The sequence below is a fragment of the Megascapheus bottae genome, chromosome 19 (assembly GCF_031878675.1).
Source record: "Megascapheus bottae isolate mThoBot1 chromosome 19, mThoBot2.hap1, whole genome shotgun sequence".
NCBI classification, from domain to species: Eukaryota; Metazoa; Chordata; class Mammalia; order Rodentia; family Geomyidae; genus Megascapheus; species Megascapheus bottae.
The window spans coordinates 40,591,854-40,615,742 of NC_143527.1; the positions used below are offsets into that span (position 1 = coordinate 40,591,854).

Here is a 23,889-nt window from a genome sequence, read left to right on the forward strand (position 1 = left end):
GAATTATCTTAACTAAGAATATAAAGGACCTTTGTGATGAAAACTTTAAAAATCTGAAAAAGGAAATTAAAGCAGAACTGAGGAAATGGAAAAACCTCCCATGCTCCTGGATTGGAAGAATCGATATCGAGAAAATGGTAATCTTGCCAAGGGCTATCTACAAATTCAACGCAATACCCATCAATATCCCAATGTCATTCTTTAAAGAAATAGAAGAGGCAATCCAAAATTTCATATGGAATAATAAAAGACCCCGTATAGCAAAAACACTTCTTAGCAGAAATAACAGAGCAGGAGGAATTTCATTACCAAACTTTAGACTGTATTACAGAGCTATAATTATCTAAACATCTTGGTACTGGCACAAGAACAGGCCTGAAGACCAATGGAATAGAATTGAAGACCCAGATATTAAACCACAGACCTATGGCCACCTAATCTTTGACAAGGGAGCCAAAAAAATAGAATGGAAGAAAGACAGCCTCTTCAACAAGTTGTGCTGGCAGAACTGTATAAGCACATGCCCAAAACTAAAGTTGGATCCTTCTTTGTCACCCTGTACTAGAATTAACTCCAAATGGATCAAAGACGTGGAGGTAAAAGCCGACAGTCTGAAAAGTTTACAAGAAGGAATGGGAGATACACTAGACCTCCGTGGCACAGGTTGAAACTTTCTTAATAAGGACCAAGAATCACAACAAATCAGAGAAAGGCTGGATAAGTGGGACTGCATTAAACTGCAGAGCTTTTGTATGGCAAAGGACATAGCTAGTAAACTAATTAGGAAGCCTACAGAGTGGGAGAAAATCTTCACCAACCATACAACAGACAAAGGCCTCATATCTAAAGTATATTAACAGCTCAATAAATTGAATCACTCCAAAACTAATCTCCAAAGTAACAACCATCCCATTAAAAAATGGGTCAAAGACTTAAAGAGAGTCATCTCTAAAGAAGAAACAAAAATGGCCTATAGACACATGAAGAAATGCTCAACATCTCTGGTCATAAAAGAAATGCAAATCAAAACAACTCTAAGATTCCACCTCACTCCAGTTAGAATGGCCAGGATCAAGAAAACTAATCACAACAGATGGTGGAGGGGATGTGGCCAGGAGGGATCACTACTACACTGTTGATGGGAGTGCAAACTCATTCAACCACTATGGAAGGCAGTATGGCAGTTCCTCAAAAGAGTAAACATAGAGTTCCCCTATGACCCAGCAATTCCACTACTAGGCATTTACCCAATCATTCAGAAACAAAGACATACTAAATCCACCAGCACAACAATGTTCATTGCAGCACTATTTCCCATCGCAAAGATATGGAACCAACCTAGATGTCCCTCAGGTGATGAGTGGATCAACAAGATGTGGTATTTGTACACAATGGAATTCTATGCTGCTGTCAGAAAGGATGACATTGCCCCTTTTGTTAGGAAATGGAAAGACTGAGAAAAGATCATATTAAGTGAAGTAAGCCAGACTCAAAGAACTTAGGCTCAATTGTTTCCTTCATTTGTCATAATCAGTAGAAACCTTGGGCTCTCCTAGCAGAGATTTGCAATAGAGCAAAACCTTGATACAAAAGGCCATATGGTAGGATGGTAAATGAAAGGATCTCTAGGATATAGAAACATAAGCCATATAATGAATGATTGTTGTTCTTAAGGTACTATGTTATCTCTCATCTCTTTTGCTGTCCCTTATCTCATATTGTTACAGTATCTCACTTTGTTACCTGATATATGGGATATATTTGTATTTGGTTATGTGAAATTGGATAGGGAATGGGGGAAAACAAGATGAGGGGTGGGGGTGGGGCGAGGGAAATGGGGACCAAGACATGTGAAAGGGTATCAGTGTATGGGAATTAATGCACCATCTATCTGGCAAATATCATGTAACCCTTCTATTAATTACAATAAAAATATATGAAAAAAGAGATGAGAGATTACATAGTACCTTAACAACAACAATAATTCATTATATGGCTTATGCTTCTATATCCTAGAGATCCTTTCATTTAGCGCCCTACTATATGGCCTTTTGTATCAAGGTTGTGCTCTTTTGCAAATCTCTGCTAGGAGAGCCCAAGGTTTCTACTAATTATGACAAATGAGGGAAACCATTGAGCCTAAGTTCCTTTGATCTGCCTTACTTCACTTAATATGATTTTTTCTAAGTCTTTCCAGTGGGGGTGGGGGGAGGGAAATGGGGACCAAGACATGTGAAAGCGTATCAATGTATGTGAATTAATGCACCTTGTAACTGGCAAATATCATGTAACCCTTCTATTAATTACAATAAAAATATATGAAAAAAAGCATCGTTTGTGGGTGGTACTAGAGCTCTGTAATAGGGTATTTTCCTGGCACAGGTGAGATCTTGGGTTGAATCCCCAACATGGGTAGGAATACACTTTTGGTTTTTTTAAAAATTATTTTATTTTATTTTATTTGCCAGTTCTGGGACTTGAACTCAGGGCCTGGGTGTAATACCTTGGTGTCTTTGTGCTCGAGGCTGACACTTTACCACTTGAGCCACAGTGGCACCTCCAGTCTTTTTTTGTTTGAGTAGTTTATTGGAGAAATAGTCTCATGGTGACTTTTCTGCCCAGGATGACTTTACATTGCCATCCTCAAATATCAACACCCTAAGCAGCAGCACTTTGTTTTTAATCTTCTTATATTTTCTGTATGAAGTAGTAGCTTACCAACCCATAAATATTTGGATTTTTATTAATCCAGACATTTTCCCTTTGCATATTTTAACTCAGCCACAAGTCAAGGAAACTAGTGCTTTGATAAGATTGTCTGAAATGAGACATTACCTAAATATTCTCAATGGTAAAATTACTTGACATTCACACCTTTTGCTTACTTGATACAAAGACTGAAATTTTAAGTATCTCCATGAGGTTAAAAATAGACATTGAAAATGGAAAGAAAAAAATAATAACGCAAACTCTTAACGGAAGAGCAGGCTGCTTGAGCCAATAAATAGATTATTCTGAATTACTACTCATCATATAAATAAAACATTCTCTTCAACACAATCACAATTTTAAAAAATGAATACTTAGCATGGCAGAAAACTTACAAAGATTATCTTTTAAGAGGAGAGCTTAAAAAAAAAACTCTCTCTGGTTTTTAAACACATCCATAAACTCAAGACAGTAGTTCAGGCATTTAAGTTGGCTGTTTGTTGAGAAGAACAGTGAAGTTTAGATGCTGCTAAATTTATCACAATGCACAATTAAATTGTTACAGGACACAGATGACATCAGTGGAGAAGAAGGGCTGATGTTAAAGCTTTTGTTTTAAGGAAGCAATCAACCAATACAGTTCTGTGTAGAACACCTAGCATACAGAAAGCCAATATGAAAAAGGGAATTTTATATCATTCTCAGTTTTTCCAAACTGTGCCCAAATTTTATCTCCATGTGACTCACTGAAACATAATTGGCAAACAAAGTCTTCAATGTCAGTAGGATAATGGTAGACAGGAAAGTATGATTTCAGAGCTAGGTACTGGTAGCTTCCTCCTATAATCCTAGCTACTCAGGCGGCTGAAATTTGAGGATTGTGGTTCAAAGCAGACTGGGCAGAAAGTCAGTGATACTCTTACCTTGAATAAGCAGAAAAACGCTGAACAATGTTCAGTGACTCAACTGGTGGAGGACTAGCTTTGTGTGAAAAAACTAAGGGAAAGCACCCAAGTCCTTAGTTCAAACCTCAACATCAGGCACACACACACACACACACACACACACACACACACACACACACACACACACAGGTACGTGTGAAGATGTGAAGTTGGGGGGATTTACAAAACATTTCTTTTGATAAAAGAAGAGAATGGAAAATGGCAGTGCAATTCCCCACTCTCTCTCTCTCATTCCTTCCATTTGAATTCAAATGCAATCTATCTTAATATCTGCCTATCTCCTTCCCTCCTCACTCCAGCATCCAGAGTAAGATTAATCAATACAGATATCCACAGCTTCTATCTAACCGTCTTTCTCCTCTTGGGCATCACCTAGCAAGATGGTAAGTGAGAAGTACTAACCTTTGTGGTGCAGGTGGCTCTGGCCTGGAGGATGGAGTGAGTGTAGTTCCACGGACTACAGAGATCAGACTCCAGTTTGGCTCTCTTCCTGCATTTGAGGCACAGGAATTCCATGAATGAAGAGGATAGGTTCGACTGCCACATTAAACATAGGCGAAGGAAATTTTGTCTCCAATGAGTAAAACAGGGACTATTTGTACCATTGGGTTATAATAGATCCTCAATAAATGTTTGCATAGGAAACAGAGGAGGGAGGGTGTGATAAAACATATGTACTAGAATATACTCAGAATGTGGGACAGAGGCAATGCTCTGGCAGAAACATAGAAAAATGCTGATCTTCACCATGGGATCCTAAGTGCCCAGCTGGGCAGAACGATTAGACATGCTGACCTGTTCACGAGTCTCCAAGGAAGAAGTCAGAGCTGCTGCTGAACTGAACAAAATGACCTAGGGGCTTTGGAAACTGTGACAGAACTTTGTCAGCAATTGCACTATGGAAAAAGGATACCCACCTGCTCCCTTCTTTTGTCTGATTGACTTTCCAGAGATTCTGACAAAACAGAATATCGTTCACAAGGCAAATTTTTGATGGTGATCTGTCTGTTAACTCTGCTCCCTAAATGGATCCAATGAGAACAAACTCTTGGGGCAAAATGTTTGGGTAATTTTGTTTCCAAAAGCAGTGTGTCTCCTACCAACGTTAAATGGTTTCTAATATAGAATTTTGGTGTGGTGAGCTGAAGAAACTCTCATCATTGAGCCTCAAGGTCTAGAAATGTAATGACAAGCAACTGCCTCTGGCTTACCAGGCGCTGAACAGCTTTACACCTCAGGGAGAGATTGGGTCTCCACTCATTTTAATATCATGGTCTTGAATTTTCAGAAAGCCTTCATAAATATTTTGCAATCTCATTAATCACTGTTAAAGGTGTTAAAGGTTATTGATTTGATACTTTTTATTTTTCTATTAAGGATGAATGTTTACATACTTGACATTTTCTCTCCTGGGCTTAGAGTGTATGAGAATCACAGTATTTTAATATAGATTACTTTCTAGCAAGAAGTAACAAATCAGGCCATGCTTTTGTCCCAGGATTTCATCCATTGCATGCATCTATGAACACCAGAATAGATCTTTCTGGAGATAGCCAGGAATTAACAGGCAAGACAAAAGCATGAAATAAGCAAGCCTGTGGTCTCAGTTAGTAGTCATAGCCTAAGTATGACCACAGCCAATATAGGTGAGGGATAGAGTTGGACAGAGATGGAGATTTGGGATACAGGCACAGGGCAAAGTGTCAATTCTTATAGACTTACACAATCTGTATTATAGACAAACACAATCTGAGGAGTCATTTTGTATTCAAGAACTTTACTATTCAAGGGGGGTAGTGGGTGTGACAAGTCTACAAGCAGACAATTATGATACATACCAGTGGGAGCATCTGAAAAATCCATAGGCCATTCTGTGTGTCCAATGAAAGAGCATCCAGCCCAGCCTGGCAGTGTGTGTGTGTGTGTGTGTGTGTGTGTGTGTGTGTGTGTGTGTGTGTGTGTGTAGGATAGAGGAGTCAGGAGTAAAGAAAAGGGAATCCAGAGGACTCATGGAGAGATGAGTTCTAATAGAGGCTAAAAAAACACCTCACCAAAGGAAAGGAAACTTATAGTCATTGAGAACAAATACTGGGACTCAATGAGTTGCTAGGAAACTCAGAGACGTAGTCCATACTAGCCAAAGACCCACATCCAGAGTCTGGCATTGCAGAGGGAGCTGAGACAATGGACTCTTAGGGTGCAGTGCTGTGGAAAGTAATCCTAGTTGGGTCAAGGAAGTATGGTAAAAATCTTAAGAAGGCTTATTTGCAAGTACAATATGTAAATCATCTAGCAATGGAATGGATTAGGACATAGGGCATGAATTCTAATTACAACAGAAGTAAAGATGAAAAGCTGTAGAGAAAATTAGGGATGTTGAAGAAACAAGATCCAAGATGATAGAACAATGAGACCAGATATACATCGATTTGTTTTTTTGGTCTAGACCCAAGAATTGTCCTAAACTAAGAGCATGGAGTTGAGGGCTACAGATGCATACTGTAAACCTCTACAGGGCTGGAGTGATTATAGTCATAAGACTAGAGGCCATGGGGCCAGGAGACAGACATCAGCAAATAAGGAAACAAGGACACAGGCTAGAGGCAGCATGAGCTGATGAGGGAGGCAGTTTTCTGACCTAGTTCAGGCTCCCTTTCATTTCCTGTGACGTAAGAATTAATCCCAACACAGCTGGTCCCAGGCTCCTGGACAGAAGTTAGCAATTTGAAGTGCCTGGCCACCATAGGCAGGGCAGAGTGGGGACACAGCTGTAGTTTTCAGTGAGTGAATTCTCTCATGAGTGGTGGGGGGAGGAGAAAGATATTACAAAATAAATAAAAACTACTGCAAAATGAATATAGTGGATTTCTCTACCATTATTAAGTGCTTTGGCTCTCAATGACTTTGTACTCCTTTTAAGTACAGGGATAGCAACAAAAATCTCAGTGGAGCACAAACTCATTTGCTCACAATTACAATGGGACAACTTCTGAGATCACATCTTTGAGTAAGATACAAATCTCATTTACAATCCAGCTTGGAGTTGACCTGTTAGATACCATTTACAAAAACATTACTTTTAATATTTGGATAGAACATTTTTAACATGTTTATATCCATTTGTTTTAATTATAAAGATTTCCAACTGGAGTTTGCTGCATATAGATATTTGTGTGTTTCTGTATATTAGCTATATATCTACAGTCCTAATAAAATGAGGACAATGCCTTCCTGAGGGATCATTTTGCAGGATTATCACTGCTCAAAACCATCAGATGGCTTTTTCCTGGCCTAACACATGAATGCTGTGAACAGCAGCAGTTCTATTACTCTCACGGTGGTTACATATGGTGTTGAAAAATGTTTTTATTTTTAAATCACAAAAAACCCAGCTATATAATGATCAAAGAAACTTTTCAAAAGCAACCTCTAAAAAATGATAAAAAAAAAACCTTCTGTGTCAGCAGTCCCAGATTAATGAAACCATTTCCCTAGAGGGAAATGGGAGCATCCTGCAAGAGAGAGTAAAAGGTAGCATGACAATGTCTCTAGCAAACGAATCTGCTTCACGTCATTTTCTTGTATATGTATGGTACATAAGCCTGGCAGTTTTGCTTTACAGATATTTTGTATTTCTAGCTATCTGTCCTAGAATACTATAACATCTATTGAAAATTCCCCAAATAATTGTATCATTTCAGAAGCTGGAGTAGGCACCTGAATGGGATCTGTACGAAAGCTGGCAATTCTATTCATCAAGAAATACCCGTGCAGCCTCAAGGTTATTTCAAGGTCATGCACACACCTACACACTTCCCTGGGCAGAATGAGCTATTGTGTAGCTGAGAAAACAGATTGGTGGCCAATAATACATTTTTAAAAGAATGAATATTTCTCCAAAAGGAAAAAAAAGACCATTATTAAGTATCTTCTTCACAACATAATAAACTCCTTTTTTCCTTAAAATTTTTTTATGGTACTGTCTCTGTTAAACAGTTGCTCTTCCAGACTTTTTATTTTTTCCACAGATAGGGTTTTTTGTGTATCTCACAGAATAACCTCAGACCACGATATTCTTCTTGAATAGTTCAGATTCCAGACAGGAACCATCATACTTGGCTTGTTTGTTGAAATGGGAAGGTCTTGGTAATATTTTGCCCAGGTTGGCCTTAAATGGCAATCTTCGTACCTCTACTTCCTTATCTCTGTCTTTTCTTTTGTTGCTGGTACTGGGTCCTGTGCCTTCACTTGTCTTTTATGCTCAAGGCTGGAACTTTACCACTTGAGTCATAACTCAACTTCCAACTTTTTGCTGGATAATTGGAGATAAGACTCAGGAATTCTTTTCCTAAGCTGCCTTCAAACTGAGATCCTTAGATCTCAACCTCCTGAGTAGTTAGGATTACAAACATGAACCACTGTCATTCCACTATACAGATAGGCTCATCTGTCAAAAGAAATAACTGAATATCATAATCACAATATGGCTGAGGGTTCTAATAGAACTTTTTCTTTCTTTGTTAGTTACATGCCATTTTCTCACAAGAGTACCACTAAATTCATTGCAAGCATTCTGTGTCACTAGAGGCATTAATGTGTCTCCTGCAACTGCTGAGAGTGTGATTTATACTACTTATCATTTATAGGGCACTTGCAGTTTCCTCAAAGCTTTATAATCTCCTGAGCTATTTGAATGAGTAGGAAAGCAAGCCCAGCCCAGGAAGGCCTCTGTGGTGGAAACAACTGAAGGCTGGACTGAGCCCTAGGTCAGGGAGGCCAGTGCATGAAAAGAGCAGGAGAAGGGAACAGGGTGTCAGAAAAGGTCCAAGTGGATTTACACCAGCTCCATGGCCAGGCTGAATTGAACAACATGAAGGGTAAAACACAAGCCCAAGGTCAAGTGGAGGCCAACAAGTAAGCTAAAAAATAACAAATTTGAGGTTTCCTGACTTTCAATATGTGTTTTGAGTCACAGTAGAACAGAGTTCTAACGAGCTCTTACTACATAACAGAGTCCCCAGAAACACTGAAAACTGGCTTTATTTCATTCTTACATGTTTCCCCAAGCCCCAAGCGCGTGCAGAATTTTCTCTGAAAGGCATTCTAGAAACAAACAAACAACAAAACAAGGAGCCTTTGAAGATTCTGTATGTTGAAAGGGAGCTCTGAGATTTTTGGTTTAATAGAGGGCAAACAGGTGACAGATGGGACATTGTGGATCATCTTAGCAAACCATCCAAGCCAACTAGGCTGCTAACTTACTTGGGAGTAAGTTTACCAACGCACTGCCTTTCATTAGGTAAAGATTTTTGTAAAAGAGAGCTTTAAGGAATAATGCAAAAATCAATACCAGGCACTTGAGACATATTTTGGCCCAGTGGTAACTGCTTTTGACAATGATGACATGCCAAAATCAGTTCGCTGTTGAACACATTACACATCTGAATAGGGCCTTTCAGGCCCTGTTCAGAGCAGGATTAGTCACAACTCATCTATCGAACACACTGCCATGTCCAATCTTTCTCAAGCCTTGTGCATTAAAGTGTTCATTCGGATTCCTTTTCAGTTGCCACATGTTTCACAAGAAGAATATCCAACTCGTTGCCTCTCTGTTGGTCTTTCAAGCTGCCATGGAATTTTCATAGATTCTAAAAACCTGTCTCAGTTGTAAAAAGAGATGATGATCTCCCATTTCCTCCATCTCCTGAATGAGTATACTCCATTGTGTACATGCGCAAGCTGAGCATAAACACAGGGCTGGATTAAGGTTTACTCAATAACCAGTAAATGAGTGTATCAACAGCTTTAGCACAATTGTGTGAAAACCCCAATGATAGCTGAATGTCCATTTGAATCTCATATTTTACTATTACACAGCTGAAGATATTGATTTACTTGTTATTTTTATTGAATATTGACCACATTGGAAACTTACTTTCGAGTTGAGAGGATAATGTCATTTTCCATTCAATTCAAAAATCCTAAGACTGCAGAATTTGAATTAGAAAACAATCATTAATATCTGACTGAATTTCGAAAGCAGTTGAAAGGGTGTTCTATGACATTTTCCTGGCTTCACATTTTTGCAAATTCTAGGATGCTATTTCCTAATGGTTGGCAGCTCAAACAATAGTCTACTATTTCCTACTCACGTTGCAATTGTTTTCTTTTATTTGAGGAAGAATTTGTAGAGTTTGTAGAATCTGAAAACTAAAAATAGATGCTTCAGGGTCCTCACCTTTCTTCACTGAAATGACTTCACTGCCATTAAGTGCTAAATCTGCTTTTATACATAAGTTAATGCTCTTACTGACAATTCACTCACATGGTAAAATTGTTATGTCCATATTCGTGGGCCATCAAAAAGCCTCCAAATATGTCTGGCATATCCTAGGATAAAAATGCTTAACTGAGTAAATGAATGTAACTCAGAGCTTGAGACCTGGGTTCGAATCCCAGCTCTGCCACTTACTAGCTATGGGACCTAGTTAGACATTACTTCAACTTTCTGTGACTTCCTTGTTGATTAGTAAAATCAACAAAGGGATAGGAATAAAATAATATATACACTAAAGGGTATGGTAAGAATAAAATAAGATATTATAAGTAAAGCATGTGCCTGTTACAAAGTCCAATTACAGCAAGTGTTATTTTTGTTTCCCCCACCCCAGGTTGTCAGGTACACTAGCTGTCTTGTGTGTATGCATCATGCGTTTCTAGGGCAGAAATGGTCCCTCCTAATAGCCCAGTGTTTTACTGTGTTCTGGCAACACAGAGCTGCTTAAAATTCTACACCAAAGCATCTTGTATTCAACAATGAAAAGAGGAAAGCAACATGAAATTCATTCATTCATTCATTCATTCTCTCTCTCTCTCTCTCTCTCTCTCTCTCTCTCTCTCTCTCTCTCTCTCTCTCTCTCTCTCTGTCTCTCTCTGTGTGTGTGTGTAGCTTGTTTGACAAGCACTCTACCTCCTCAACTATATCCTAGTCCAAGTGTACAAAAGCTTGCAAAGTGTCATTCCTACTATCCAAAGGTTTATGTTTTACTTAAGGCTTCTCACTTTCACTTAGCTGTTTTGCTCAAGAGTGGCACTATACCATTTGAGCCACATCTTCCACTTTGGGCTTTTTTGCTGACTAACTGCAGGCTGAGTCTCTCAGATTTGTCTACTGGGGCTGGCTTTGAACAGTGGGACTCAGATTTCAGCCTCTTGATTAGCTAGGATTACAAGCATGAGCCACTAGCACCTGGTGTAAATCTTTTAAATAAAAATATAAACAGATGGACATAATATAATTAATATATATATATATATATATATCATTTGGGGACCTTTATTTGGTTCCAGGCATTGACAATGAAGCGATTCTACAACTACAAGGTAGAAAGAACTCATATCTTTATTGTTAACCTTAATATACTCTTTTCACTCCTGGGTGAACATCCAAAGGAAATGAAATCGGCATGTCAATGGGACATCTGTACATCCATGTTTACTGCAGCACCAGTGACTGGAGCCAACCAATGAAAACCCGTCCTTTCATAAATGAATAGATAGGGGAAATGTGATAATATACACAATGGAATACTATTTGGCCATAAAAAGAACAAAATCTTGTCATTTGTGACTACACAGGTGGGAAGGATGGAACTGGAGGGCACTGTATTAGATGTAAATAAGCCAGGTATGGAAGTTGAAGGTAGAATGGTGGTGGCAGGGGCTGGGTATAATGAGAGGATAGGGAAAGGCTGAACAAATGGGCAGCAAGTCATTACTAGTGGTACTTGATGCCGATGTCCAATATGAGACTGTGTAAGAATTAATGTATCACACATTTCAAACAAGTAGAAGAAAAGGTTTTGAAAGTCTTCATCACAATGGAAAAAATAAACATTTGAGGAGATGAACTAACTTGATTTAAACAGTTTACAACATGTTAAACACTGCATGGTGCCTCATTAATATACATAACTTTTGTGTGTTCCAGTTAGAAAATTTAAAAGAGCTAAGTGCTTGTGGCTCAACCCTGAGACGGCAGCTACTTACAAGGTTGAGATCTGGAGGATGCCCAGGAAGAAAGAAACCACATGATTCCATCTCCAAAATAACAAAATGCCAGGCTAGAGGCATGGTTCAATGTGTTATAATTCCAGTCATGAGCAAGAAAGCCAAATCATGAATTCCATGAATTCAAGCCTTAGTACCAGGAGGCAGAAATGATCATTTGAGGTACTTAACACCAAGATGGCTTGCAAAGTTGATTTTGGAGTGAGGTTGGCATGAGCCACAAATATTGGTAAGCATGCTAAAGCAGCTGCTAAGAGGTAAAGTGCTGAGTGATTAAATGAGAGTTTTGACCAGCTAGCAGGGTGTTAGGAAGCACCAGAAAAAAATAACCCAGATCTGCTGACAGGGTGAATATGTAGGTGGGAATCAAGTAGTAGTTGAGTCAAACATGACCCCAAGATTTTGACACTGAGATAATTGGTAGTGCTTTTAAAAATTGGAGAAGTCAGATAGGTGAAGAGGGATGATGAATTTGTAATTTCACAGTTTATAATTATGCACCTTATGAGTTGCCATGCTTGAAAGAAGATTCTAAATTTAAAATTATGCCATGACTGTGTTAATAAAATAAACTAGTCTGAATTCTGAAACTTTCTATTCAGCCTTCATGTCAAAAAACATTCTCCAGCTATTACCTAATTCAGGGCCTTTCCTAGAGGACAAGCCACAGTCTTCTTGTCCTGTAAGCCATCCTGGGGAGGAAGCTGACATTATCTTATTTTTCATTCTGTCAGGCCTTCAGTTTCCCTTCCTGAAACACCGTCCTCATCTTTTTATTATATAACATTTTCCACAAATCCAAGATCAAGTGAAAAATGCCAACAAACAATGTATTCAGTAAAAAGCAACAATTTCAAAGTCTAGAAAGAATTCGATTAGTCAAAACTTTAAAAATCAAGGCGTAGGCTATTTGTCAGTAATTTCTCTTAAACAGAAGTGGCTTAAATGTGTGAATCCTTCCTCTGTTCCTCATGAAATTTTTTCTTGGAAGATTTAGGTTTTCTGAGTCACTGAAAGAGGTTAACATGTATGAGCAATGAAACTCCACTCAAAGTCATTTGTTGAAGTGTTTGAGTTTCTTTTCTTTCTTATTTTTTGTTTGCCAGTCCTCAAGCTCGAACTTAGGCCCTAGGCACTGACTTGGACACTTTTTGTTTAAGGCTAGTACTCTGCCTTTTGAGCCACAGCACCATGTCTGGCTTTTTCTGTATATGTGCTACTAAGGAATCGAACCAGGGCTTCATGCTTGCTAGGCAAGCATTCTACCACCAGCCCACACTCCTGGCCCTTGAGTTTCTTTTAACATAAGACTCAATCTTTAATTATGGGGCCTGTGTGATCAAGAAGCTATCCCCCCAGGGGATATAATTGCCAAAACCAATATGCTGTGCATGGTAATATAGACAATATCTTGATGGAGAAGACAAACATCATCAGCACTTCTCTGGATATGCTGTGCATCTATTTAGGTTCAAAGATAGCATCACTGACAATATCATTATCAACACATGGCTAAAAACAAAACCTTACACAGGAATTGAATAGTGTGGCTAGAAACAAAAAGACATTAGAAATTGTCAGTGGATTATGGTGCTCAGCCATCAAACTCTTTCTGACTGTAATCACACAGTGAATTGAGGATTAAAATATTAGATGATTAGTCTGGTACTCCATTCAAGAAATTCCCTCAAATTTGCCAACAGTGGGAGGTGAAGATTTCATTGATGATGCCCATGTTTCTAATTTGAGCAACTGGGTGGGAAGAGAGCAGGGTTGTCACAAGAGGACAGGAGAAGAGGGAGGAGTAGAAGACAGGAGGAAAGTGTTATGAGTTCAGTTCTAGAAATAATGAACTTGATGTGACTATGAAACATCAGTATATTTTCTCATTTATAATATAGAGGCCCCCAGATGATCAATAATTTGGGACTTATTTATAAAGGGCTTTGATTAAAGGAACTTCACACTAAAAGTACAGGCCACATATGGTTTAATGATGAACCATAGTTATGATGGTGACCTTTAAATGTATGGCATCTGAGGGCTTCATTGATGTCTTGGTTTCCATAAGTATACTCAGTCCTGTTCCTTGGAGAGCATTTTTAGAACACAGTCCTGCCATAAAGAGATACATGAGCTTAAACATTCAGCAGTTTCATAAATATAAATAATCCATGATGTCGGGAGTGTGATCTTGTAAATCTAGCATCTCTATCACTTGAGCCACAGTACCACTTCCAGCTTTTTCTATGAATGTGGTACCAAGGAATTGAATCCAGGTCTTAGTGCATGCTAGGACAGCACTTTACCACTAGACCAAACTCCTGGACTCAACCAGCTTTTAAGTGATTAAAGCATTTTAGTTCACATGTGGAACTGAAACCTCTTTGTACAAATACCTAAAGATAACAAAAATACATAAAAATAAAAATGTTTTAGGTAAAAATTTGTAGCACAAATTGAGAATACAGCAGGAATGTAATAAATCCAGCCAACATTCCTTTCATCCCTTTCTTGTAATTCTTGTCATAGTGCATGTTTTCACTACATAGTAAATGTTGTCCCTCAATATCCTTGCAGTGGAAACTAATATACAGAAATATGATTTGTGAGGACTTCCATTACAGTTGATTTTACAAACTACTCCATCACACAGCATACTACTTCTATTTCTTTTAGAATGTACTTAATGTTAGGTCATTAAAATGTCAGTGGCAGTAATAACTGGTCTATATAGAAATAAATATGCTACTGTAATTATTATATTACCCAAACAGACAATATTCCTCATATTCTCCCTGTGGTCTTATCATACCATACATTATCTATCTATCTATCTATCTATCTATCTATCTATCTATCTATCTATCTATCTGCCTACCTACCTATCATCTATCTATGCTCTATATGCTAGTCATAGTCATCTTTCTAGTTACTGATTATCTAAACCACACATAACTCTCTATCCATCTATCATTTATCTAGTTACCCACTATCTATTTTTCAGCCATCTGCCATCATTTATCTATCTACTTATCTATCATCAGTTTATCTCTAAACTTATATTATCTATTATCAACTTTGCCACAGCCTCCTCAGAAGGAATTCATTTTTATTACACTATAACTCTGAGACATGAAAAATAGCCATAATATTCTACAATTATATTTTAGTGGCTTACAGATGTCTAAAATAATCAGAGTACTCAAATAGCACAGCAGTTCTGTTCCTCAGTCATTTCTGACATAAAAAAGGGAAAGGAAGAGTAATGGTAAGATTTATCTCAAAACATAGGAGGCTACAACATATTTACAAAATATTGAAATGGAAAAAACTCATCAGTACTGAATCCTCCACTAGGACTGATGAAATATTACCCCTAAACTTTATTGATTGTCTATTTCATAGGCAGCTCTGAATTTCTGCTGACAAAGTACTGAGGTGAATCAATGTAAGAATAACAAATCCAGACTCAAAAACACATAAAAAGAAGAAAAATGTTAATATGAGCATAAATCCTGTAGTAAATGAACCATCTATTAAGCAAAATTTGATTTATTTTTGCCTCTGAGGAAAAGATCTCATCAGGCACATTGGCTATGAAAATAATTATTCTGGAGAAAAATAACAGGAAACAACCTTAGATGTACTAAAATAGATAAAAATGTGGAGCATGTGAGCCTTTTTTTTTCTTTTTAGCAAAAAACCAATGTCTTGAAGATATTTATTTTTGTTGCTGCCTAAGCTATAGCTGAATTATAGAACAAAAGCTAGAACTCAATTTACAGCCTTTATTCTTGATGCTGAACCAGTCACTCTGGATGAAATTGGTGTTTCTTGCTATAGGTGATCATTAGCCATATGTGGAACCAAAGCCTCCTGTCCAGATGAAAAATATGCTGAATTTTCCCATTAGCCTCTAAGACACAGATGACTAAGTTATGGATGCATTTTTGCAAACTGCATCTATTCTTTTTAAAGTTTCAAATAAAAAATTCTTACCTTTGTAAAATTACATTGGAAGGAAATGTAATCTTTTTAACCTCTAATAGCTTGGTTAGAATTGGAGATTAAACTCAGGACCTTGTGCTTGATAGGTAAGGGATGTATCATTTGAGTCATACCTCGGCTCAGTCCCTCTACTATCAGTTTATTTTCTATATAAGATCTTGTGTTTTTGAACAGACAGTGATCTTTCTACCTGTTCCTTCTGATTAACTGGTGGTATAAGCATTAGCCACTGTGCTCTTTTGAGATAGGTTCTCGTTAACATTTTCCTGAAGCTGACCTCCGACTATGATCCTCTTATTTATGCCACCAAAGTAGTAGAGATCAATATGCATTACCACAATTAGCCAGAACAGGGTTTTAGAACTATTTATCTTTAGTACATTCCCAAACTAGATTTGTATACATGATCTCAGATCTCTAAACCAACCTTTCAGATAATAATAAAAATCACACTCAAGTAACATGTTTTATTCTTAAGTACAGAGAATGGTTTGGTGCATTTTCTAAACTCACTTATTTAATGAGTGAGAAGGCATTTTTCCCCTAATTCACTTATATTTTTGTTTCAGAGGTAATATACAGTGGGATTACATTTACATACAAGAGGTGATAAGTACATTTCCTTTCGCATAGTGTCATCTGTTTTTTTCATTCTCCCCCATTCCCATTCCCTCCCATCTCTACCCATGAATTGCATAGTTCATTTTTATCAGTGTCCAGTGTGCATCACTGCTGTACTTTTTCAAATAAGTCTTTTTTTTAAATGTTGACTTCAAGAAAACAGTTCTATTTATAATAGCTACAAAGAAAAACTGATATCCCTATGAAAAAACATCTTGCTCTTAGCAAACGACTCAGTAAGTTCTGAAGTTTTAATATTGTACACCTGGGGGTTGAGAGCATTTGCCTAGCTTACACTACACTCTTCCTAGGACTGTAAAAGTAAACAGTAATAAAAAAAAATAATCACAGACTGCAGAAACAAGGACAATGGCCTGACTTGTCCCAGTCTTCTCCTGGTCACTCCTACTTCCCAATACCCAGTATAGCTGTAGGCACTGTTCCCCTCAGCTCTGCCAGGCCACAAACCCTCCAAGATACACTGTTGGTGATTCAGCTGCTACCCCTGTCTCCGCAGAGTTTCTACAGATACTATTAATTTTACTAAGGGAACCTCGCTTCAGTATCTTGGCCAAAAATGAGGAGGGTTTTAAACGGCTTAATACCCAACATGCCGCCTTTCCACTCCATTCTCACTTGTGATTAGTTGACTGAGTCCCTCTCACTTTTGTGGCTGATTTTAGGCAGCATGCAACTGAAAAATTAGTAGCCTGAGGGGCTGTTTGTCTGAAACGTCTTTCTAATTGGGGTAACTGAGGACCAGATTCAAGGACATCGAAAGAACAAAGTTGGAACTCTGTCTTTTAAGCTTTAATTAATACTTAGGCTTTACCATTAGGCATACCAGAAAATAAAATAAAAATATTAAGTTCAGCTACTAAAGGATTATGGAACACATTGTAGAAACATTTTGAAGTATGCATGTTAATAATCCATTGTCATTATTTATCCTAATACATAATTATAAGCTTTTTCATAAGATGCATTTTGAAGATGACTCTACAAGAGAATATGTACTAGAAAAAAAAATGTGAGAATTTGGTTTCAAAAAATACACAAGGCTAGGAGTTGGGCCTAGTGGTAGAGTGCTTGCCTAGCCTGCATGAACCCTGGGTTCAATTCCTCGGTACCATACACATAGAAGTGGTGCTGTGGCTCAAGTGGTAGATCTCTAGCCTTGAGAAAGCTGAAAGACAGTGTTCAGTCCCTGAATTCAAGCCCCAGGACTTGCCGAAAAATACTCAAGAACACAATGGAATTCTATGCCGCCATCAGAAAGAATGGCATTGACCCATTCTTAAAGAAATGGAAAGACCGGAAAAAATCCTATTAAGTGAAGTAAGCCAGCCCCAAAGGCGCATAGTCTCTATGGTTTCCTCATTTATAATAATTAGTACATATTTATCAGATGTCCACAATAGCTCAAAAGCTGTGTACATAAGGTCATACAGGCTGAGACTAAACAAAATGAACTCTAGGTTAATGAAAAAAGAGGTTTATCTTTGTGTTGCTGTTCTTAATGTACTATGTAAAGTTATTCCTTTCATTTTTTTTCTTTTTTCCACTTGTGGTTAATCTCATGAGGTTACTGTATCTGAATTTGCATACTGTATACACACTTATTGGTTTATTTGAAATAGGGAAGGGAAGGGGAAAAAAGATGACTGCGAGGGGGAGGTAGGAGGATAAGGGGGACAAAAACATGAGAAGGGGTATCAAGTTTCGAGAAATGATATACCCACCACTTGACAAATGTAACTGTAACCCCTCTATACATTATCGCAAGAGTAAAATACAATTTTTTAAAAAAACAAGAAATTTGAACACTAAGCTGTGAAATAAGGCTTTGAGTTCACTTTCTGGGATGAAATCAAAGAGCAGGTAGAAAAAAGACAGCAGAATCAGTTATTTTAGAAAGTAAATGAGGCTTAATTTCTCATGCTAAACCCCAAATGATGTGTGCAGATATAATATGTGGAGAAGCAATTTGGAACATTTGCGTACACACACATACACACACACACACACACACACACACACACACACACACACACACACACACACACGAAAATGCAAAAAAACAAGAGAGCAGAAAGCACCATTGTTCTCTGTGAATAAACACTGGAATTATACTGCAGCTGCAAAATTTAAACGCAAGGAAGAGACATTTGCAAATGTGCCTTATTAAATTGATGTAATTTCCTGGTTTCACATACCCAGTGGCTTTTTTATAAAGTAAAATGTACAATTTGTCTTGATTAAAATGACATTTTTCTCATTCTACTCAATCAAATAGCAAGAAGTATTTTGTGAAAACTCTGCTTATTAATGAATACAATGCTATTGATACCCACAAGCCCAGGCTTTGGATAGATAAAGTTAGTTCACACAATTAAGTGTCTTATATGTTGAATGTGACCTTATAGAAAGGTGTTCATGTGAAGGAAACCAACTGATCCCTATCCAACATGCCAGTTCTTAACTATAGATTTCACGAATGTGCTGGTTCTTTACTGTAATGCCAGCTACTCAGGAAGCAAGAATAGGGAGGATCAAGATCTGAGACTTGTTTGTGTAAACAGCTATTAGGATTCCTGTCTCAAGAAATAAGCTGGGCAGGGAGGTCTCATTCTGCAGTTTCAGCTACACGGAAGAGACAGTTTAAAAAGGGCTGATAGTGTGGCTCAAATGGTAGAACATCTGCCTAGCAAGTGCTTCTTTGCTAAGCTTTTTTTGCTAAATCAGGATATTTTCCTTTTAATCATTCATTTATTCATCCATCCATCCATCCATCCATCCACCAGAAAGATGATTCCAAAAGCTTTAGTAGGAAATTTTAAGATGTTAAAATGATATGAACATGAAACTTGAATCGTGTACTAAATTAACAAACCTCCCCACATGGAGATACTGAGATTTTTTAAATTTAGTTTTATTGTCAAGATAATGTACAGACATGTTATAATTATTTATATAATGTAATGAGTACATTTTTTGTTGAACAGTCAGACTCTCCCTTGTTTTTATCCCACATTCCCTCTTTCCACTCTCCCAACCTCCACAAGTTGTAAAGTTCTTTTCCAATCCAATGTCTTATGAGTGTCGCTATTGCATTGGTTCACCCCTTGCCCTTTGTCTCACCATTTTGTTGTTGCCCTTCCCTTCCCCAATTCAGATAAATGTACATAAAATCCAAGGGGTACTGAAATATTTTTTTTTAAATTGTAATCGCTCTCACTTAAATCACAATGCAGATATCAGAGTGCCAAGCCTGGATCATTTGGTATACAGAACCCTTCTCCAAGGGACACCTCTGGACCAGTGGAGTCTGAATGTGTTGGGAACTTGTTATTAATGAAACGTCTCAAGCCTCAACCCAGACCCATCTGATTTTGAGAAATAAATGCCATAAAAGCAACAGATAAATCACAGACATCATATATGGCTAGATCACTGGTAAGTGAAGTTAAGCAGGAAGCAAATTTAAGCCTCTAGTACCAGGCATAGAATACTTTTTGAATGAAAAGCAGATTGATTAGCAATTAATAAGGAAAACTTTTAGGCCAAAGAAAAGCATAGGAAGAAAACTAAGAAGACACAGTAAGGGAACCAGTCAACTTCAGAAATTTCTCTTGCCTCCAAATGAGCTGGGGTCACTCACTAGGTTTGTTTTCTGTACTCAGGATGTGGTGGTGTCTTTTGAGACATACCTCTGTAACATCAAGACATCTTCTTAAGTCATGTCTGTCTACTCCCTTTGGTCTTTTTGCCTTGCCATCTTCCATGTCATCCCTAGTCTTGCTACCCCAATCTTTTCCCTGCCATTGCCCTTCCCCACATTTCCCTGGATTTTACTAGAAAATGGCAAGTGTCAGTCAGTTCCGATGTTTTGTCACCATTTGTTTTATCTTCACTAGTTGCTTCTTAAGAGTTCACTGATTATATACTTCTAACCATGTGGCCTGTGTCAAACACAGTAAAGCCCCATGCTTTACACAACCCCAAAAGAACAACAACAAAACATCCTGATTTACTTTGGTGTGAAGTCTACTTTGCTAGAAGACCATCCATCTAACATGATGCCTATCCAGCCATATTTTCAGTCATGCTTTCATAAAAATGATGCCACTGCTCACAGGGTTATTTCTGAATAGAAAGGGTAATGAGAAGATTCTACATAGGCATTCAGAGGCACTTCATCATATAGGAGACAACATACAATTAGCCATTAAGATACAGTTGAGTGTCATTATATTGCTTATAGTGATTCCAAATGTTTTCCTTATTATGTACAGTAGTTACTTTTTAGTTGTACTGGGGTTTGAATTCAGGGACTTATGATTGCTAAATGGAGTGCTTTTTAGGTTTAGTTATTTTCAAGATAGAGCCATATACTTTTGGATGGAATCAGTTTGAGATTGTTAACTCCCAACTCAGTTAGATTGCTGGTATATAATACCACACCTAGCTTGTTCTTCCTTCCTTCCTTCCTTCCTTCCTTCCTTCCTTCCTTCCTTCTTTCTTTCTTTCTATCCTTCTTCCTTCCTTCCTTTCTTTCTTTCTTCCTTCCTTCCTTTCTTTCTTTCTTTCTTTTTTTCCCTCTTGCTTTCTTTCCTTTCCTTTCCTTTCTTTCTTTCTTTCTTTCTTTCTTTCTTTCTTCCTTTCTTTCTTTCTTTCTTTTTTCCCTCTTTCTTTCTTTCCCTTCCTTCCTTCCTTCCTTCCTTTCTTTCTTTCTTTCTCTTTCTTTCCTTCCTTCCTTCCTTCCTTCCTTCCTTCCTTCCTTCCTTCCTTCCTTCCTTCCTTCTTTTTGTTGTTGTTAGTACTTGGATTTGAAATCAGGATCTTCTATTGGTCAAGCAAATTTTCCACCACTTGAGGGAGTCATTCCCCATCCCCTCAATTTCTTCCTTAGGGGAAGGGTCATTCTAACTTCTTGTAGAGCTAAAACTTCCCAACTTCCCTAATCACCAGTCACAGTGTCTAGCACTATATTAGTTATTATCTACCTATCTATCTATCTATCTATCTATCTATCTATCTATCTATCTATCTATCTATTTATGTTTGTTACATCTGTTTTAGCCTTACTAGTTGCTTCTTAGCATTCACTAACTATATTTTTTACCCAACCCCTAAAGAACAACAAAACCTACCTACCTATCTTCCTTCCTTCCTTCCTTCCTACCTTCCCCTCTTGCTCTCCTCACATTCTCTCTTGTCTGTCTGTGTTAATAAATGCAAATTTGCATGACATGCTAAGGGAAAAAAGCCACTGTGTCATGATGTTCATTGCAGCACTATTTGCCATGGCAAAGATATGGAACCAATCCAGATGTCCCTCAGTTGATGAGTGGATTAACAAGATGTGGTATTTATACACAACGGAATTCTATGCTGCTGTAAGAAAGAATGACATCACTCCATTTGTGAGGAAATGGAAAGACTTAGAAAAATAATATTAAGTGAAGTAAGCCAGACTCAAAGGAACTTAGGCTCAATGGCTTCCCTCATTTGTCATAATCAGTAGAAACCTTGGGCTCTCCTAGCAGAGATTTACAATAGAGCAAAACCTAGATACATAAGGCCATATAGTATTAAATGAAAGCACCTCAAGATATAGAAACAAAAGCCATATAATTAGTGATTGTTGTCCTTAATGTACTATGTTATCTCTCATCTCTTTTGCTGTCCCTTGGTTATCTCATATTGTTACAGTATTTTACCTTGATATTTGATATATTGTATATATGCTTATTTGAAATCGGATAGGGAAGAAGGGAAAACAAGATGAGGGGCGGGGTGGGGGAGGGAAATGGGGACCAAGGCATGAGAAAGGGTATCAATGTTTGTGAAGTAATGCACCTTCTATCTGGTGAATATAATGCAACCCTTCTATTATTTACAATAAAAATATATTTTAAAAAGCCATTGTATCACTTACTTCCATAATTGCATGACATCATATTCTAGATGAATGATGACATGAACACAGACCTACATCTTTCCAAGTCTATACATGTAATCAAGGAGTTAAAAACTATACACTTTAAAATCAGAAATCAGTGGTCTATTAATATGTTTGAAATTATAAGATAAAACAATTTTGTTCAAATATAGCACTATATTAAAAAAGAAGCTGTAAAATGCATTACCTTTGATTGTCAATTTTCTGTTTTTCTTGGTTCTAAGGCAGAAAAAGATCCAAATGGCAGGGTTTTCAAACCTGATGTCACTCTTGATGTATGAGATTCAATTGTTCTAAAAGAAAATAATGCAATGATTGCATGTGACAAATTGAAAGAAGAAAAGGACATTTAAGAATGATCTTGAGGAGCTAGCAGCTCACATCTGTAATCCAAGCTACCCATGAGGCTAGGATCTGATGACTATGGTTTGAAATCAGCCAAAGCAAGGAAGTCCATGAGACCTTCAAAAAGCTGGAAACAAAGGTGTGGCTCAAGTGGTAGAGCACTGTCCTTGAACAAAATGCTAAGGGAGTTATACTGTTTGACTTCTCCCCTGAATGTACTCTATTTCAGTTAGTACATTTGTATAGACTTATCTACCCTCAAAGTACATATACATATATATTTATAAAGTAATCACAATGTCCACATATGAGAAAAGGTGCTTTGTTGAATAGCAACTCCTCTGTGAAACTACTTAAAGATATTTTTTAAATTTTTTATTGTAATTGATAAAAGGGTTACATGATATTTGACAGATAGAAGGTGCATTAATACACATACATTGATACCCTTTCACATGTCTTGGTACCCATTACCCTCCCCCTCACCCCCCCACCCGTCTTGGTTTTCCCCCCTTCCCTATCAAATTTCAAATAACCAAATACAAATAAATTCAATATATCAGATAACAAAGTGAGATACTGTAACAATATGAGATACCCAAGGGACAGCAAAGGAGATGGGAGACAACATAGTACATTAAGGACAACAATCATTCATTATATGGCTTATGTTTCAATATCCTAGAGGTCCTTTCATTTAATGTCCTACTATATGGCCTTATGTATCAAAATTTTGCTCTATTGCAGATCTCTGCTAGTAGAGCCCAAGGTTTCTACTGCTTATGACAAATGAGGGAAACCATTGAGCCTAAGTTCCTTTGAGTCTGGCTTACTTCACTTAATATGATTTTTTCTAAGTCTTTCCATTTCCTAATAAATGGGGCGATGTCATTCTTTCTGACAGCAGCATAGAATTCCATTGTGTACAAATACCACATCTTGTTGATCCACTCATCAACTGAGGGACATCTAGGTTGGTTCCACATCTTTGCTATGGTGAATAGTGCTGCAATGAACATTGTTGTGCTAGTGGATTTAGTATGTCCTAGTTTCTGGATTGTTGGGTAAATGCCAAGTAGTGGAATTGCTGGGTCATAGGGGAGTTCTATGTTTAGCCTTTTGAGGCACTGCCACACTGCTTTCTATAGTGGTTGAACGAGGTTGCACTCCCACCAACAGTGTAGTAGTGATCCCTCCTGGCCA

At 37.7% G+C, this 23,889-nt stretch overlaps 1 protein-coding gene across 7 annotated transcripts in view; it reads right to left on the reverse strand.

Annotated features, from left to right (window-relative positions):
- The window catches only part of Dlgap1 (DLG associated protein 1), a 772,435-nt gene that overhangs the window by 466,748 nt on the left and 281,798 nt on the right, over positions 1-23,889 (reverse strand). For 6 of the 7 annotated variants that reach the window (XM_090353401.1, XM_090353404.1, XM_090353402.1 and 3 more), the window contains exon 3: positions 22,529-22,634. The exons of the other annotated variant lie outside the window; for it this stretch is intronic. The gene's annotated coding sequence lies outside the window, so the exon portion shown is untranslated. The remainder of the gene's footprint in view (positions 1-22,528; positions 22,635-23,889) is intronic. 7 annotated transcript variants of the gene reach the window in all.